The 20302-nt window shown below is 43.4% G+C and overlaps 1 long non-coding RNA gene across 1 annotated transcript; it reads right to left on the bottom strand.

Annotated features, from left to right (window-relative positions):
- Positions 1 to 5479: 5479 nt before the first annotated feature.
- LOC142564840 (uncharacterized) lies at positions 5480 to 18810 on the bottom strand. Its single transcript, XR_012824688.1, has 4 exons — positions 18557 to 18810; positions 17626 to 17802; positions 15106 to 15297; positions 5480 to 5720 (listed from the first exon to the last, which is right to left on the bottom strand). It is a non-coding gene; the product is annotated as an uncharacterized LOC142564840 (long non-coding RNA).
- Between the last annotated feature and the right edge of the window lie 1492 nt (positions 18811 to 20302).

Below are 20302 nucleotides of genomic sequence, written 5' to 3' on the forward strand. Positions count from 1 at the left end.
CATTTGCACATGCCGTGTGCGTAGATAGTAGGTCAGATGGAGCTCAGTAGGCGGCCAAATCATTCAATGACATTAAATTAAGAAATTTTGGCTGAGTACTTATCCCTGAGGCATTGCACGGCCACTTTAATGCTGAAGTATCGGACCATCTTCAATGAGTACTTACAATTTGCTCTTCTGTAAGTGGCTACAAACCGAATGATCTAAAATGCCACCAATGCCAACTACATTTAACGATCTAAGAATGTCTGCAAAGGCGACATTGCCCTAAGTGATTGTAGCGTCTAGAAACAAGGCAGCATACAATTGCAAACGGCTTCCTTGTGTTCGACATACGTCAGTGTCGATAACCTGCTTTTTAGATGCACCGCCGCTACAAAATCTTGCCAAGGCATTCGCATAGTCTCCGAAGTGCCCTTGGTATCAGTCGAGACGTGAAGAACCATCTGCTATTATTTTACAACACCATTAGCAAGCGCTAAAGGTTGTTCGATACAATCCCCAAAGGCAAATTGTCCTATTCAAAAAGCGAAATTGCGCGACTTCAATTCCCGTGCCAGTCTACCAGCAGCCGCTATAGAAGAACAGAAGCACCGAACAAACTTGTTTTCCGGGTTACACAGAGAGTGGCAAGTAACGTGATCAAGTCCGGCCACCAAGGAATGGCTGCACAAAACAAGTGCCGCTTCGTATTCATCCATCAAAAAAGGGTGCTTCAAGGTGGGATATAATGAAAATGAAGTGATGAGCCGTCCTCACTCTGTAAAACATGATTCACCGGCAATCTTACAAGACAAAAAACCTGCAACGTCAATATGCTAACAAATACGAGGGTGGTGGTGTCCAGCAGTTGTTCGAAAACCCCGAGATGCCCTCCACGCGAGAGACAAATCATTTGGGGCATTAAGGAAATCGTTAAATATCACGCATTGTTGAGAGGTCAGCTTATTCGTACAGCGCTGCGTTTTCTCTTTTGTACACCTCGCCAGTTAAAAGTGATAACTGCACTTTCTGCGTCTATATCTTTCTTTTGCACGACAACGAATGACTGAAAGTTTCTCGATAACGATGTAAAAGTATTACATATGCATCGATACCGATGCAATGGAAGGCCTGAAGGACACCTTCCATTGCGTCTTCTAGGCTAGATTATAAGGCGTCATGACAGATGTCTTGAAAAGTTTAGATGAATGTCCGCTACTATACCTTCTTGAGATAGTGCTGTAGAAGTAGGAGCTAGTCAGCGATTGATTCTCTGGTAAATTAAGGTATATTCACTTTGTCGTGTTTCCAGGTCCACAAGCCGTTTCTCGCTTCTGGCATAGGAGCCTGAAAAAAGATGGGGTTGATCCCTCTTTCATAAAAATCACAGAACACGAAAGTGAAACGTGTTTTCACAGAAGCTGTTGCATGTTCCTTTCGCGAGCTCGCAGTCTGCTGCAGCGAAAGACGCAGCATTTCCGAGTCGGCGACCATCTTGCTGGTTTGCTTGGAGCACGGCGTCGTGCCGCCAAGTCGCTTCGCCGAATGTACGGACATTTTGGTCCGACTCTGTAGTCAATGCTCAGCTTCAGGAATGCGAGCGGCCGAGTTCGCAGCGTGCGCCGTGAACGCACGACGGCGCTCTGCTTCACGCTGGCCTTTCTCTCGCTGGAAGAAAGCGAGATTCGCCCGTCGACGTTGCTGCCTTTGTTCACCGGTTAGCGCAGCAGTTTTCTTAGCTGGTGACATCGCACGCGATGCAGTAGGCGGCATGCAAGCACGGCTGATTTATGTTGAAACTGTAATCCGTAGGCAGCGAGGCGTCACAGGCTAATCGGACGCGAAAGGCAAACCATGTACGAGAACTGCATCGTCACGTCAGCGAAAGGCCTACACCGCCTACACCAGGCTACACCGCGTTGGAGCCAACGCTGTGATCGGAGTACCGCAGCGCTTACTGTCGGTGCTCGTTAGTCTCATGATGCAGTACTTCGCTTCAGCGCTCCTAGATGGCGGCGCCATCCCTGTCAGGATAGAGGACATTTTAACGCGTTCACGCCAACGCCACATCGGTTAGGGGAAGTTGAGGGCGGACCCCGGTATAAAACCTCTTCGTACTGAAGAGTAAGATCTGGGAAGCTAATATGCGATGTCCCGCCCACGTATCTGGAGCTTCTATCAGTAAACAATTGTAAAGTTCTTATTCCGAGGCATAAGATACAACCACTGCCCGTCGAGTTCACCTTCCCCGGGGATAGAGGTGGACATTAGAATCCTCAGTGATTACACCCGGCGTCAGAAACATTGTCCGTATTCCTCATGTGTCCTCGCAATGTGCCCCTTGATGGTGGTACGTAGGCTCCCAGAATGTAGTAGTTTAATGAAGAGAAATCGGAAGAAGGGAGGAGGCAAAGGTAACCGCTTAACAAAACTTAGTGTAGGTTGTTGCCCTACAGCTGGAGAGGATGCGGGAGTGAAATAAAGAGAGAAATATAAAACATAAGCCTTCATGAAATTTCTTTATTATAGGATTTTACGTGCCAAAACCACGATCTGATTATGGGGCATGCCGTACTAGAGGACTCCGGAGATTTGTATCACCTGGTGTTCTTTAACGTGCACCTAAATCTAAGTACCACGGGTGTTTTCGCATTTCGCCTCCACCGAAATCCGGCCACTCTGACCGGGATTTGAGCCCGCGACCACCTGCTTAGCAGCCCAACACCATAGCCACTAAGCAAGCATGGCGGGTTGATCACACGTTCGTAAAAACTAGGCAGTGCGCAGCGTGTTTTAAAATGAGCACTCGAGCTTTTCGCCTCCAGTTACTGTAGACGAGTTCCAGTGGCTCTCTGGTTTTGTGAGCTGTGAGGCCACGCTCCCAGGACGTTTGCATCTGTAAACGGCCGATCGTCCAGTCTCTTTCCATTAATAAAAAGTTGCTAAATGTTTGTGCTCTTGAAATTCATAACTTCTTGACAACCCAGTGCAGGAATTTTCATGTAAGCGTCGTCATCCTGATTGCGTTCTGGAATGTTTTCGGCCTCACCAAGCTTCCTCTTAGCATTTAGGGAGCTTCTTTTTTTCATTTGTGAAGCTTAATTATCGGCTGTTTGTTAATGTATCATTAAATCTAAAGGTTTACGGCCTGGCATTAAATGTAGAAAAATATTTTTTGTCACTATCAGCACCTTCAAAATCTTGTTCTAGAAGTGTGTCAGTTCGAGTTGCACAGCCAACAGCCCCTACATAGGTAGATCGCGGCATAAATGCCTGCGACGAGATTGTGAACCAACGAAATTAAGGAACTTCTGTGGAGGCGGTGCTTGTTAGAATGGGACAGAAAGTCATACCAAGCGATTCCTTTCTAGAGAGCAGCTACCGGCGGAATATATCATTTTAGATATATGGGAGGGGCAGAGAACGACGGGGGAGCCATTATGGTGAAAACTCCGACGGGACTACTATAGGATGGTGCCTTTGAATTGCTGCGAAGAGCCAGCACACAAGTGCAGCACAGAACTGCTAACCTCTCGGCGTATGTGCACTGCAGATTTGCCTAAAGGAGTGCTGAAGTACTCACACGGAAAGGTTGCGTTTCCATTCTTGAGCGTTCTGGTAACTGTCGTCGCCATCGTGCTTCACGAAGCATCAGTTATTCCCCATGAACCAGCACACATAATAATTACAGCGCATTTTATCCAAGCCTTTGAAAACACGAACTATGTACAGCGCAGTTTTCGATCCGACAAGGTAACTGTTCTTGTCACTGAAGCTGCAGGTTGCGCTCATCTGCTATCGTAAACAAATAAATGTCATGCCACTTAACCCGGTGCAGTGTTCGGAGGCCAAACAATGACCGTGTTGCCGAACAGTGCCATACTTCTTTTGGGAATGCATAGGAAACCGCTTTTACTTCCTGTTCCGTCGAACGCTGCATTGACTTAGCTTTCGGCAGTAAGGCGAAAGTCTATGTCCGCGTCAGTAAAGTCTTGTACCACGAAAACGCCACAGTGGGATTTAATAGCGTTGTGGGTTTTATTTCACACGCCCGAGGCCGCATAGCACTTGGCGCGCATGGTAACTGTCGCAATAAAGTAAAACGTATTTATTATTTTCTGCTTTCTCGAGCAATTGAGTTTCTATAACGGGAATAATAAATTTACAGATGAAGAAACAAGACAAAACCGTTTAGTGTGTTATCCTTTAAAAATAAAAAGGCATTTTATTCTGCGCACCAACTAAGCCGTCCATGGACCGACTAGGCATGGCGGATGAGGAGTTCTGCAACCAAATTTTCTGGATCATTGTAAATGAGGGGCTTACCACGAGAGTCCTCCTTGTAGTTTTCATTTCGTTATATCTGAGTCATTCTGTCCAGCGATAAGTCACGCATGCAGAGGTTGCCTCTTTCTGAACAAGAAACCTCAAAGATGTAGCAGCGCACCACCATAAAAATACTTTACACAAAGTAGATGAAATAATTTGCAACTTGAATGTAATACTCCGAAAGGAACACTATTATCTAACTTTTGTGTAATTTACATAATACACTCAATTTTATTTCACTTATACGGACCATTTGTTTCATGTTATTTTATGCACTGCGAATAACAAAGAAAGGTAGAAATAAACTGTTTTTTGTCACTCACAATCGTGTTTTTTTTTCTGCACTCACTATATATAAAGCCTTCACACTCAGGCAGGCTGATATCAAGTGACAGCTTGGTGCAAGAAAAAAAATAATTGCGGAACTGGTTCTGCTAAGAGAATGCCAGAAAAGTACAAAAAGAAAAAAAAATCGAGAGGCAGACATATGCAAAGCGACAGGAGGGTGGCTGGACTAACAACTGAAGTTTATTCATGAAAACGACGTCCCCCACGTGCGTACTTAACATACGTAAGGCCGAACCTATCATATACACCATAATCACTTCTTGCTTTTTTTGTTTGCTGGCATTCTCCTAGCATAAACAAGTACCAACTAGCCCAACAAGCTACTCTCATCAACTTGTTCACAAGTACAAACTATTAAAAATCGGTTCAGCCCAGCTTAATCTCTTTCACATTCCATCGAAAGAGAAACGAGCCTTCAACATGCATCGCTCAATTTTAATGAACACTGCTAATAAAAGAAGCTCGCTCATCGTTTTTTCGGCCGGTTACGTTGCTTATAGAATAATAGAAGACAGGCACTAGGTCCGGCAAGATTCGTAGAGAATAGAGGATAGAGAACACCGAAACGCGTGTTTGCAGGCAGTTGCAATTAGGAAACTGAGTTTACAATGCTAGGATAAGGCAGTACTCATATCGATCAGTAACTGATGTCATGGAGGCTTAGATTGCGTCGTCGCACAGAGGACCCAGCTTGCGCCTTCTTATATATCGCATATACCTGAATGAGGCAGGCCTCTGATGCTAAGGTTCTCGGCTTTATTTTAGGTTGATGTACTGTAAATGGTAGTTTAATAAGGTGTCACAAGGAATTGACAGCGTGGACGCAGGATGAACCATGCTTTATTGCGAGAACTCAATCTGCTTGAAACAAAAGTTACACATCACAAACAATGATTTCAAAGCATAGCGAAGCATGGCGAGCTTATTGGCTTAACTGGGGGCAACTGATTCAAGATATGAAGCATGCACTTCAGATTATCATGTGAAAATACTGCATATAGTCGCCGACAGAAAGACTGTATATTCTCATTGACGAGAGCAGCTGGAACAACTCCGCATTTCTGAAAGATTCGAATTTTTGAAGGGTTTTATTAGCGAAACGTTCTCAGCATAGAAACAGAAAAATTCGCAGACTAGCTTTTGCCAAGTTCAACTGCGCAGCTGCATGCACTCATTTATTAGAGATAGAATTTTCAAAAAAATATAGGAACTCAGTTAAAGAAATATGCATATAAAAACTGATTTCAGGCAAGACATGAGCTTGAATAGGCACAATTCGCTGTCCGCAAATCACGGCTCATTTGATCTAATCAATAGGTGTAGCCCATTTTATTGTATGAAACTGACCTAGCATTCAGTCGTAAGTTCTTAAAAGTGGAAATCTTATCGAGCTATATATAAAAAGTTTTTCTAGGCACACAACCAGCCCTTTTTCTTTTTCTCAATCCCACATAGGCGCGAGCACGCGTATTACCTGTATTTTAGTCACAACACTACGAGGAGGTAGTGAATATTTATTTTACGAAGTTCCCTGCATACAACAGCACTTCAAGTGGAGAAAGCAAAAACAAGAAAGAACAGCCTGTTAAAAAGGTAAAGGGAGAAGCAAAATTATGTTCACAATAAATGGAAGTGAACAAACGTTTTAGTAAATAGAAGTGCTGAAAAGGCAGGGTTCAAATATTTGTAAAAGTTATAAGAACTGTAAAATATATTTTTCATATGTCGGTCTCGCGTAGAAGATTGTGCTTTAAGCTGGTATGTTGACAGATGCGCTTCACACAGCCGGAGTTGAGTGTTTGACGGCTTCAAACAATCGGAGATGCTTGAGTATTTGACTACAAGATTCTAGCATTTCAAGATTCTAACATTTGCAACACACGTAACAGAGAAACATGGTACGTTCCTAAGGTGCGCACTAACTACGGTCAACAAATGTTATGCCAGGCACTGCCATCTTTGTTAAACTCATTGGAAACTCAATAGACACCTATCTCTATCTTTAATGGGCTCATTGTGGATTCTTTTATTTGTTTTGCTTTCGTATACACCGACGCCATGAATGTTTATCCATTTTTCTCTGCTTGTAAATAACTTATTATTATTAGATGTGAATTTGAAGCATGCATTATTTGTATCATTTTATACTATTCGCTTTCTGTAATATAATTTCTTGAAGCATTCTAGCGTTGGTTTTTTTACCCCTATGGATTTCTATTATACAATGTTCACTAATGCTTTTTTTTTCACACGTTATTGTATGTTTTTGTTCTCTTTATTGTGCACAGTGCCATTTCTGTAGGGGGTACAGATTCCCTGAAGCCGAATTCATTTGGCTTTTTGTCTGTACTCCTGTCATCTATACATGTATAGATGCAAATAAACTTGAATTAAAAAACATATATCAAATTTCAGTGAGGAAACAGAAGTGTATGTTTATTGGCTACGTAAGAGCGCCTCGTCCCGAAAACGTTTTTATTGTTGCTGCCACACACATGCTTGCAGTGATGCGGCATTCAAAAATATAAATTCTGTAGTCTTTCTTTTCGAAACCACGATATGATTGTTAGCCATGATGTAGTGCGGGACTGAGATATAATTTCGACTACCGAGGATTTTTACAGAAGATGCACTGTATATTGTCCGTTCTGCATTTCGGCCTTATCGAACAACACCCGTAGGCTACTGAGCTATGTGCCTTTGATCCTCACTCGAAATCTTTTCCAGTCTAGAATACTACTCATATGTCTACGCAATTGAATATTTCGTAGCATGAAGTGATTAGCATTAGATTTATTATTTCTTCTGTTTGGTTCTTGATCAGTACTTTCGTCTTTTCTTGTAGATTATTGGGGTAGCTGAGGAGTCTTTAGACAAGTTTTCTAAGTTACTAACACATGCTCCCTGTACTCCTTAAATACGCAATTCCTTAATGACTGCAGTTATCTTACCAAATCAAATGCCTTTTTGTGGCTTATGAAAACTGCAGAGTGGTTAGGTTTATGTAGATGATGTGTGGTGTTTTGTGGGGCAAGGGCCAGGTTTGGTCAAAGAGCGCCATGACAAGTGGTAATTAATGTTGGCGATGTATTATGGAAGATGTGACTTGACTGTAAAGTGTCTTAAGTATAGTCGCTGTAAAGTGCGTAAAATCTACGTGCTATAAAATTATGGCTATGACTAATGACGAATACTATGAACATTAAAATCCATCGTAGAAGAATGATGCAAAATAGAAAATATATAAGATGGTAAAATTACTGGACCACTGCTGCCTCGCCGGAGCCCTTGAAACACAAGGGCCTAGAGGCATGTGCTATACGAAAGAGCTATCACAGCGGCATCCTCTGAAGAGAGGACCCGCTACGAACATGTGGGGCTAACAACATGCAAGACAACATCTTTCAGAAAACTTAGGACTGCGTTGGCGTCAAATAAAGGTTCTGGGCCGAGTAGCTATACGGGATGTAGGGGAATGTGCTGCTGGTATGCTAGAGAAAAATGTTTCTTTCTCTGAGATTCGGCAGCCCGACACTCCAGAAGGACGTGGAGGACGGTCAGCCTCTCCCCGCATCTACCGCAGCTTGGAGCATCATTTTCAGTGAGTAAGAAGTTATGCGTGCCAAATGTGTGTCCTATTCTGAGACGACAGAATAGGACGTCTGTTCGCCGTGATTTTGTTACGGAGGGCCAAGAACCTAACTGCGGCTTTATCACGTGCAGTTTGTTATTTACTTCTGGGTCCCACATACGTTGCCAGTGGTTTCGCAGTTACCTTCTTAAAGGCTTCAGGTCTGTGACAGGGACCGAAGCAGTAGGATTAACTGCATGCAATGAAATTGATGTGGCCATCTGGTCCGCTAGAACGTTATCCTCGATGCCCCTATGTCCAGGCACCCAGCATATAGTCACACGTTGGTTAGATATATATGCTTTGCAGAGCACCGAGTAGAGTTCATTAATTACCGGATTTTTGTGGTTACAGAATGACATCAAGGCCTTCACAACACTAAGGGAGTCCGTATATATAACTGATTTCTGGAGTTTTTAATTCTTTATATGTTTTACAACCGACAACAGTGCATAGGCCTCAGCCGTAAAGATACTGGCTTCCGGATGTAGTACATCGGATTCCGAGAAGGATGGACCGATGGCTGCATAGGACACCCCGTCGTGTGACTTCGATGCATCTGTGTACAACTCCGTCCAGGAGTATTTGTACTGCAGTTCCCGGATATGCATTTGGATTTCAATCTCCGGAGCATGCTTTGTCACTTGCACAAAAAATATATCGCATTGTGTGAGCTACCACTCCCAAGGAGGTAGCAGCGTGGCTGGATGCATTAGGCCGAGCTCGAGGAGTGGGACATGCATTTCATCACTAAGCTTCCTCGCACGCAGCGAGAAAGGCTGTCTTACGGAGGGACGATTATGAATGAGTGTAGCGTATGTCATATCGTTAATGGCATTAAAACACGGATGTTGAGGATTAGAGTGGACTTTCAGAAAATATGTTTGGCTCGTGTATGTTCTCTGCAGATCAAGTGACCACTCATTTGATTCTGCATATAAACTTTCAATGGGACTTGCTCTGAACGCTCCAGTGGCCAGTCGGATTCCTAGATGGTGAACCGCATCTAGCATCTTTAGCGCACTCGGGGCTGCAGAATGATAGATCGCGGCAATGTAGTCCAACCGTGATCGAGTGAGGCTCTTGTAGAGATTCATTAAACATTTCCTGTCGCTGCCCCATGTTGTGTGGGATAAAACTTTCAGTAAGTTCATTGTTTTTAAGCATTTGATCTTGAGGTACTTTATGTGTGGAATAAAAGTTAATTTAGAATCAAGTATGATACCTAAGAGCTTGTGTTCTTTGTTCACAGGAATTCGCTGACCATACATTTCGATACTGGGTTCTACAATGAGCCCTCTCTTTCTTGTGAAAAGCACATAAGAACTTTTGTTTTGGTTCACTTTAAATCCGTTTTTTTCTGCCCATTTGGACATTTTTTCAAGCCCCGTTGTACTTGCCTCTCACATACTGTAAGGTTGCAGGATTTGAAACCTATCTGTATGTCGTCTACGTAAACAGAATAAACAATGGCTGGCGGTAATGAAGCACGAAGGGTGTTCATTTTCACGATGAAGAGCGTGCAGCTAAGTACACCTCCTTGAGGAACACCAGTTTCCTGTATAAAAGGTCGCGCAATACATTGCCGACTTTCACGTGGAATGTACGGTTGGACAAAAAGCTTTCTATTAGGACGAGCATATTGCCCCGGATGCCACTTCCTGTCAAGTCACTCAAGATTCCATAGCGCCACGTAGTGTCGTACGCCTTCTCCATATCGAGGAATACGGATAGGAAATATTGTTTATGTAGAAAGGCGTCGCGAATGTTTCCCTCAATGAGCACAAGGTTATCTGTTGTGGACCGCCCTTCTCTGAAGCCACACTGAAAGGGATCGAGGATATTGTTGAGTTCAAGGAAATGTACAAATCTGCGGTTAAGCATTTTTTTCAAAAAGCTTACAAAGATAATTTGTAAGAGTAATCGGACGATAACTTGCCGCCAAGGAAGGGTCTTTACCCTGCTTAAGAACAGGTACTACAATTGCTTCTTTCCATGTAGATGGGAGGTAGCCCGTAGCCCAAATAGCGTTGAAAATTGTGAGTACAGTAAGTTTGGTGTCAGTATGTAAGTTTCTAATCATGTCATACATGACTCTATCAGGTCCCGGTGCAGTGCTTTTACATGTGTTCAAGGCAGCTCTCAGCTCAGCAATATGAAAGGCCGGTTATAAGGTTCATTCTGTCTGGATTTTCGTATTATTGGCTTACATTCTTCTATTTGTTTGTATTTCAAAAAGGATTGCCAATAATGGTTTGAACTCGACACGCTCTCAAAGTGTTCCCCAAGTGAGTCTGCCTGATCTTTCAGTGTTTCACCTTCTGTGTTTACCAAAGGAAGCGAATATGTTTGTCAACCTTATATCCTATTAACCCTTTTCCAGACTTTGGCCTCATCTGTATACAAGTTGATGCCGGATAAAAACTTCTGCCAACTCTCTCTTCTAGCCTGTCGGCGGGTTCGCCTACCTTGTGATTTCACTTTCTTCAAGTTAAACAGATTCTCTGCAGTGGGAGAGGCGCGTAGCAACCGCCACGCTTTGTTCTGTTTCTTACGAGCGATCCTACAGTCGTCGTTCCACCACGGGACACGTCGTTTGCATGCCAAGCCATTTACTTGTGATATACATTTAGTTGCGGCATCTATTATGAGGGCTGTAAAATATTCCACAGCAGCATCGATTCCTAAGGAGGACATGTCATCCCATGAAATACTACTGAGAGTTCGGAATTTCTCCCAGTCAGCTGTATCAATCTTCCACTTAGGAGCCTGTGGTGGATATTCGTTTTCTCTAGGTGTTCGTAGCAGTATGCGAAAGTGGTCGCTTCCGTAAAGATTGTTTGTAACTTCCCATTCGAGTTCAGGCAGAATAGAAGGAGAAACTATGCTGAGATCAATTGAAGAAAAGGTATTGTCGGCAAGACAGTAATATGTGGGTTCTTTCTTATTCAGAATGCACGCACCAGAAGAGAAAAGGAATTGATCAACAAGTCGTCCTGGCGCATCTATACGAGGGTTGCCCCACAGGTAGTTGTGTGCATTGAAATCACCAAGAACAATATAAGGCTCTGGCAATGCATCTATAAAGGACTAAAATTCATGTTTAGTTAATTTCTAATGTGGGGCTTTGCGGAGCGAGCACACAGTGATAAGTTTGTTTAGGAGAACAGCACGAACTGCCACTGCTTCAAGGGGCGTTTGTAGCTGTAAACGCTGACAGGAAATACATTTATCAATAAAAATGGCAACATCGCCTGATGATACGACAGCATCATCGCGATCTTTGCGGAACCTGACATACGGTCGGAGAAAGCTTGCGTGTTGTGGTTTTAAGTGTGTTTCCTGTAGACACAGCCCATTTGGATTGTGGTTTTGGATAAGCTCTTGCACGTCATCAAGGTTCCTAAGAAGACCTCTGACGTTCCATTGAATAATTTGTGTATCCATATTGAAAGTAAAGAAGTGCTGTGTGTATGGAAAGGGAGGTGGTGCCTTAGGTTGCAGAGCTCTTTCGAGGCCCTGTAACGGGTGTTCTGCCCTTTCTGGAGTGTTCGAGGGAGCCTCGCCGCTCCTTAGGCGTTTGGTGCGCCTTGAGAACAGGTGTAGTGTCCATTGCCTCTTGTGAGGCGCCGGACACGTGCTCTTGCGAGCGAAAAGTTATAAGAGAGAGTCGCGCCTTGGAGGGCAAGACCCCTGCGCCACCAGCCCGGAGGTCGATGGGGCTCCCTGAGGGATTTGGCTGCGCCGGCTCATGCCAGCGCTGGAAGGGGCCGGGGAGGTTGGGGCAACCTCGGCTGCGCCCACGTTCGGGGTCGATTCTGCTGTGTTGGCGTAGCAGCGTTAGCTGCAACCGCCGCGGGGGCCGATGGCGTCACTGCCGCCTCACTGGGTTGGGGACGGACAGCCGCCGGAGTCCGTTGTGGCGCTGCCCCCTGATGCGTCACATCGGAAAAACTTTTCTTGGGCAGGTATGAAACCCGCCTGCGTGCCTCCTTGAATGAGATATTCGCTTTTACTTTGATAGTTACGATTTCTTTTTCTTTCTTCCAGGATGGACACGACCGCGAGTACGCGGCGTGCTCCCCATCACAATTTACACAGTGGGAAGAATTCTCACAAGCTTCAGAGGAGTGTTCATGCGCGCTGCATTTCGCACAAGTTTGGTGGCCTCGGCAGCTCTGCGAACCCTGGCCAAAACGCTGGCACTTAAAACATCGGAGGGGATTTGGCACGTACGGTCTTACACGGAGCTTGATGTACCCGGCCTCGATTGACTCGGGCAGGACAATTAAATTGAAGGTGCGTATTAGGTGTTTGGTCGCAATTTCTTTATCATATCGCCTCATCCTAATTCTTTTGACATTTATAACATTCTGTTCACTGAAGCCCTCCAAGAGCTCAGCCTCAGTGAGCTCCAGCAAATCATCGTCCAAGACAACGCCGCGAGAGGTATTCTTCGTGCGGCGCGGTATTACTAATACTTGGGTCTCCCCAAATGATACTAGCTGAGGCAGCGTCTCAAATTGCTTCTAATCACGGAGTTCCAAGAGGAGGTCACCCCTAGCCATCCTCGACACCTTATATCCTGGACCAAAAACTTCCCTAAGAGACTTAGATACAAGGAACGGGGAGATTGTTCGCACTTGTTTAGCTGGTTTTTCTGCGTGGATCACATGAAAACGAGGAAAGTTGTGGACTTGGCGTCCCAAAAACTGAAAGACCTCTTCAGTGCGCCCTCGTTTCTGATGGCGATCAGGGAGTTGAGGAAAAGCGTTTTCCATAAGTACAGTTCGGTTTTCGGCCGCGATGCCGACCAACCACCATGGAGCCCAACAGGGGGACGTGATAGAAGTTCCTGCTAGAGGAACCCTGCCAACGCCAGCCGTACATTGCTGCTATAACCAAATAACCAACATAACCATCATACCCAAGGCTGGCTAGCTACACAAGGTTAACCCTTGCCGCCGGGAAACTAGGAAGTGAGGAGAAGTTATGAAAAGACAGGAAACATGAAAAAGGCGAGAGAGAAAGACGAAGATTGGAGAGGAGGACAGGAACAGACGACTTCTCCCGGGTGGGTCAGTCCGGGGTGCCGTCTACGTGAAGCAGAGGCCAAAGAGGTGTGTTGCCTCCGCCGGGGGGCCTTAAAGATCCGAACACATGGCATCGGCTGAACCTCCAGGATCCTTCTTTCCCCGGACACGGCTAAGCCGCGCACGGCTACACGCGGGAGGGTCCAACCCTCGTGTGCTCGGGTACGTGGTGTCGCAACACACCAAACGCCTGCTTACGCAGACGCCCCTGCGGGGAGTTGTTAGGTTTGGTTAGGTTTATTTCAGAGATTTTTGAAGCACTTGATTGATGGCATGAATACGATGCATTGCATAGCAAATTTTTCTCGTGTGAGAATGTACTTAGGATTTCAGGTGTTGCGAAGATTCTACTGGAAATCATCTTGGATAATGTTTTGTACAAAACTGAAAGCAGGCTAATGGGTCTCAATTTCTTGAATGTTTCTACGTGTACCTTCTTATTGGTTGGTATAATATTGGTATTCTTAAAACTTTCTGGTGCAATTGACGTTTCGCGGTATTACCCAACGATGGTCTCAAGCGCTGCGAGTACATTTATCCTCTGAACTAATGGCCAAATCAACTGTTATGTCATGTTTCCCTACTAGTTTTTCCCTGGACATGTATGGCAAAGCCGTTGTAACCTCATCGCTGTGTATGCATGAAACTGTATCCTGTTCGTCACTGTGTGCGATGAAGGTTACATGGCTGATGTGGCTTCTGTAAAGTTCGTTACACGACGTCTGAACTGCTTTCACAGATTTATGAAATTTGGTGATGAAATTCTGGTGATAATCTTTAGCTGAATAGATCTTGATATTTCTTTCATTTAACGAGTTTGATTTTAACAAAACAACTTGACAACTAAGCTGTTATTTTTCTCATTTCTCAATAGGTTGCCTATTTCATTCGACAGATAGTTCACTGAGAAGCGAGGTATTATTCTATAGCCTATAATGCAACAGAAATTCCGACATATTCACTGATCACTTTTCCATCCTATTCTTTTCACATTTCATGGCGGTAAATCAACAAGCAGAGCGAATCAGCACTGTCAGTATTTCGGATAATGGCATGACTGCTTTTGGCAAACGTGAAAATTCGCGTCACTATAAATGCCAATGTTGCCGAAGTTGCGCGAAATAGCCAATATTTTTCTATGCTTCCTTCGGGATCTAGCTAAGTCATTTAATGTACGGTGTTTAAAAGATGAATAACTCGAACACAGACTGTATTAAATACAGAAGTTAAGCACATGTTCGAATTTACGTGGCACGTCCGTTTTGTTGCATACTGAAAGCAAAATTTCTTGTAAGAAAAATGGCTCATAGGCAAGGCGATGTGCAGATGCAATAACGGTGGGTGCGTTATAACATCAATGTTTTGCACGTTTGTTCTATTTACCTGCTCCACCTGAATGGACATGTTCGCCAAAAGGTCGTATGGTACACCAATCTCTAACTGCGCTTTAACCTGCGAGATAATGTCCATATTTCGAAGATTACACATCTGGCACGTTATTGTAGCATGTTGCCTTTCATCGGCAAGGATCTGCTTCGTACCCATTGTGCCCTCCTTGTGGACAGCAGAGCGAAGCATCTGAGCTATTGATGTAAGAATTATCAACTTTTAATATTTGTAGCCCTGTGCTTCCGGCCAGTCTATGTTTCTTAAACTGAGCTCAATAATTCCTTATTAAGAAAGGTCATGCTTCAACTTGACACTCGGAGGTACAATACATACCTTGACAAGTCTACTTCCATGGATCGTAGACATACAGCTGATTCCTCCATTGTCCACACCCAGTGTAAAGCATGTACAAACGGAGAAATCCATGGACGTCAGGATAATATCTCAACCAGAATTGGTAACACGGAGACCCCTGGAGCCAGTCACTGCAAGTCTTCCGTTTTCTTGGAGGCAAAGGCCGCCAAACTGCGAGCGGAATGCCAATGGAAACATTTCCCTGTGTCTGACACCACTCCATCAAGTCTCAATACACACATACCTAGTTGATATTCTACTAAGTGTTACATTGGGCTCCAGAATCAGAGAAAAACTGAGAGCCGTCCTGTAACCTCCCTATCCTTTCCAAATGTAAGTCACCTTATGCGGAGCTTACCGTGACGAGAACTCAGTATTTAGGTGAGCCTTACCAAACACTTATGTAGCTCAAATTCAAGTTCGCGTCTTGTGAGAAATTATATTTGGCGATAGAATATGATAAACAAACCATTGGTACTAAATTGAACGAAAAATCTATTATCCCTAATTAAGATATTCCTATTTGTATGCTTGAATTTAGGGCATAACAGCACGGCAATCACGTGCTGTATTTGATTTGGTCATTACAGTATTGTGGATGGTACCTGCATGTTATTTCTTCAAAGTGCCGAGTGGTGAATCTACGACTACTTGGAGCTATATTGAATATGTGATTAAAAATAACTATTCTGCGCTGACTCCTCTTTGCAAACAAACGCGTCATGCAGTCTTGTCTTGTTTGGACACATGATCGCCGTGTCTGATGTGAGAGCCAGAAACGGCTTTCGGTGATGTATTTTTACAGAAAGGCTACAGAAAAGTTCGCAATACCCGGCTTATCAGTGTAAGCGATATAATATTTTACAGTTCTCACGGAATGAAACGCGACAGAGAGCATTTAGTAGAAGCTTGCATCTGCGCAAAGTACTCGAGAGTACCCTGTCATGTCGCAGGGACTTTAGTCACCAAACTGACGTGGACTTCGATCTAAGTGACGCGCCAAAATTACGCCGATGTGACACGAACAGCAGCCCGTGGAAGCGAAATATGCGCATTAGCCCTAAATTGACGCGTTTCATTTCCTGGGCACTGTAGCGTATCAGTGGGACAGGATGATTTCGTTATATCTGCTCAATGCATGTTGGAAATATCACCTATCTATACTGAATATTAAATAACGAAATATTGTTCTGTAAATTCAGGCTTCGTGCGCTGTCACACTGTTTTGACTTTGAGTGATAGCTGAAACAACAATTGCAAAAATTATTTCTCTCGCAATAACGATACCTCAGATACAAATAAACCATTCAGGTGTTCTTCAGATTTTCTAAAAAATAAGGCAATATCTAGTTCGAACTCTATATCGAAGTTGATTATATATATATATATATATTTATATACTCGACCGCACCCGCAGTTTGTGACGTCAGAAGGAGTCCTTCATCCCAAGACTGTATATGTATATCGTCACTATATATATATATATATATATATATATATATATATATATATATATGTCTGTGTGTGTGTGTTAGAAATAAAGCGCGGATGAGCATTCATGGGGTACCGTTCCTTAATTCTGATAGGTGCCGTTGATTTTGTCCTGATTAGTTGACTTAAGACTGGTTGCTGTTTTCTCCGTGAAATCTTGCCATTGCCGACTTAGTTGCTCAGCCAGAATCAAAAGTTTTTTTGGGAGGGAACTGAGCGGTAAACATGTAGGAAATAGCTGGAATCTCACGAGAACGTAAAAAAATGTCAAAGCGTCAAATAATTACATGATAGATGCACCATAACGAACACTTAAACATTTTTTTTCGAAATTTTCGATCCATATCGTCGTAAGTAAGGTCAGTAGTTCTTGCTTGATGTATGTGATGCGCTGATATGAAGAATATGCCAGGACAGCTGACTATAACGGAGTGAGCACACATGCAAACATAAAGTTTAATAATATTTTTCACGACGTCAGTCCTAATTGTGACAACAGAATTTAAATATAGATATTTTTAGTATTCATGTGCATGTTATCATTGTGGGTATTTCTGTTTTATAAAAACCAAATAAACTGCGACGTCAACTGTTATTTAAATAGCATCACCATCAAACGGATGCGCAAATGTAATGGTGATAAAAATTTGCCATCTTGCACTCAGCCAGTACAACGTGTATCTCTGTTTGTGATCTGCGGTTTAAATCAATCAGTTGAAAAAAAGGCTATAGCACTTGTTCTTTCCGCCTCAATTTGTTACATTTTCTTACGCAAAGTAATGCATCAAAATGAGACCCGCTTATAAACATTTAAAAGCAGAAACCTCCCGAATAGACTACTGAACTTACAGTAGTTGCTTAAGCAAGCATTTTTAACAAATGAGTTGGTAATAAGCGTTGTCTGGCCGACGTTTAGCAAGAGCTCTGATTATCATGAAAATATTGGGAATGATAATATTATAACGACGTAACTGTTTACAAAAAAATATTCGGAGAAGCACTACTTACGTGGTGGACACGCCCTTGCACACTTGAACTTATCGTCGAATTTGTTTATGTTGTCTGAGCACACATAATTTTGGTAGCACCCATTCAATTCTTCAATGAAACTCCATTTGTACTCGACGATAGTGCAGTTCTTCGTAGGCGGCTTAAGGCAAGCCTCGTTTCTGTCGTACTTGGTTGCTGGAGCACACATTCGACGTGTGCGTAAAGGACATAAATGTTATGCACAAGAAGCACCAAGCATATTCGATGGGATAAAGTTGGCAAACAGGGATAAGGTGCCTCAGAAAGGCTGGCCAAGGTTTCGATAGGAGGACCTATCTTTGTCAAAAGATAGGTCCCCTTTCTGAGGCACCTTATTCCTGTTTACAAACTTTATACCACAGAGTGCCATTCCATCTGTCAGCCCCTTTCTTGATTTTGGACAAGCATATTCGAGGCATACAAGAAAAATTTACTTGCCTTTGTAAGCTATTCGAACATTAGTACTATAGGCTCATAGCCAGAAAGGCAAGCTTTTAAGTTCGTGTTACAAATGTATGTAATGTATGTACACCAATACTTCCTTACAGAAAGCTTCAGTTTCCTTAGCATTATTTTTCTGATATTTACATGAGGCCATCCGGATCACACGTGGAGGCGCTTCTGGAGAATGTGCCCATTATGCCCGCCACAAAAAGGAAATTCAGTACATCTAAGAGCGCCTGTGTTGCATATCAGATCGCTAAAAGAAGGTTTGAAATAATGACAAGCTATAATATTTAGGTGAACCATCACCGTACATTCCTCACTTGGCCTATGCCTAAATGTGGTGCAGTAAAATTTCATTGAAAGGAGAGGTAGAAATATTTTCTCGCACGCTGTGCTGCAAGCAACACCAAGTCGTACATCTCTATTTATATAGTAGCACGAAAGCATGCATTCGGCAACTTACTCGTTCCATGTTTAGGTAAAAACAGATGAATACAGAGAATTGCTAACGCTCGAAATGACGCCCTCATTGCTGTTTATACTTGACTGTGCTTCAGGAGTGTAGTGTGTTTGCCTTGCCACTCAAGTTCAGCTGCCGCTTTTCGAAGACAGTAATGACAAATCGCACACAGCGCGTGTATTGATTACGCTCGCATTTGCATCCGTAACAGCGCGCTAGCGAACGTTGCGGCCTTTCTACATGTGCACATACTGAAGGAAGCCGTACCAAAAAACACACTTTCGGTGGTCATTCTGCTGTCTTGTTTAATGTAAAATGCATTGTCCGGGAAGATGTTTCGCTCGCATTGGCTTGTGACTTCGCGCGCACGTTGCTCTGCTCCTACGTATTGCCGCCAAAAAAAAAAACGTAGTGCACCTGCGAAACTCCGGTTAAGGGACATCGTATACAGAGAAAGCTGTGATAACTATAGTACATTTTCGGAAGAGTACATGTTCACTTCGTTTTCCTCTGGTTTTAGCAGCCATTATAAATTCACTGTTCCAACAGGTTATCAGTGGATCTTACTTTTACCTTTCTTTACCATATTGTGATGCTATCGTTTATGCTGGGTGTCACTCTATGGAAATGCTTTAGACAAAAGGATGGCCCTTCACGGAGCCAGACGATGAATAAAACACTTTGTATGACATTGTAAGACAGAGAAGGAAAGTGTTGCTCTGTTTGTGTTTTGCTTTAAATTCGCAATTTAGCAGAAATTTCGGAGTGATGACGAGGACAGTAGCGGTCATATATCTTGCAGTGAGATATGATTAGCACCCTCCACGACGCTCCCTTGGCTGTGGCTTTCTGCTTCAATACCGGTGCGACTTTGAATATACTCATTTCTTAATTGTATCTACCTGCTCCACTGCCTTAGTGATAAGTATTATTAGGTTTTATTTTACCTATTGTATTGTGTTTTTCTGCCTGTAATTTTTGGGTTTTCTTTTTGTTGTTTGCGTGTCCTAAAGAGGCACTTCTCCGGATACCTTGGTTTCGCAAGCTGCGACACAATTTTGTTTTCTGACCGCTGAATTTTGTCATTACTGGTGTTTAGCACACTATTTGCCTAATGTAAGTTCCTAATCTGTGTTATAATTGTAATGCTCCCATTTGCTTCTTCTGCTGACATTGCAGAAGAAACTGCAAACGTTGCATAACCCAGGACAACACAACTGAGTTACTGTTGCCTGGTCGTTTAATTCAGCGAGAAACTTGAACGCCTCGCCACCCAATACGTTTAACGTGTGCCTTTAACGTGCCCCGCCTTCACCAAATGCAAAACTGAATATGACGTAGTGAGCAACAACGCTGTCCATAAAAGGTGCGGTTCCCTGTCAGCAAAACGATCTTTTAGTAATTTTTGTAAATAAACGGTGCTTTACTTACCGAAGGGTTCGTTGAAAAAAAAATAACTCGCCATAACAGCTCTGCGAAAGGTGATGTCTACAACTGCTGAAGGGGGGGGGGGGTTGCAATGCTTTATTGGTTTGAGTAACAGTATTAATGATAATGTAGAGTAGTGGAACTAAATGTAATTTGACAGCGTGCCACTGGCCATAGCTGTGTTGCAACAGTATTTAAATCAGTTACTAGGCTGGTTCTTTTATGTACGAAAGGCTAGGAACGTCGCTGCCCACGTCGCAAGCTGCCGTCTGCGCGGTAGCTTGCGAAAGAGTAATCTTTACCGGGAAACGTATGTGGGGA

The sequence above is a fragment of the Dermacentor variabilis genome, chromosome 11, assembly GCF_050947875.1.
Source record: "Dermacentor variabilis isolate Ectoservices chromosome 11, ASM5094787v1, whole genome shotgun sequence".
Classification (NCBI taxonomy): Eukaryota; Metazoa; Arthropoda; class Arachnida; order Ixodida; family Ixodidae; genus Dermacentor; species Dermacentor variabilis.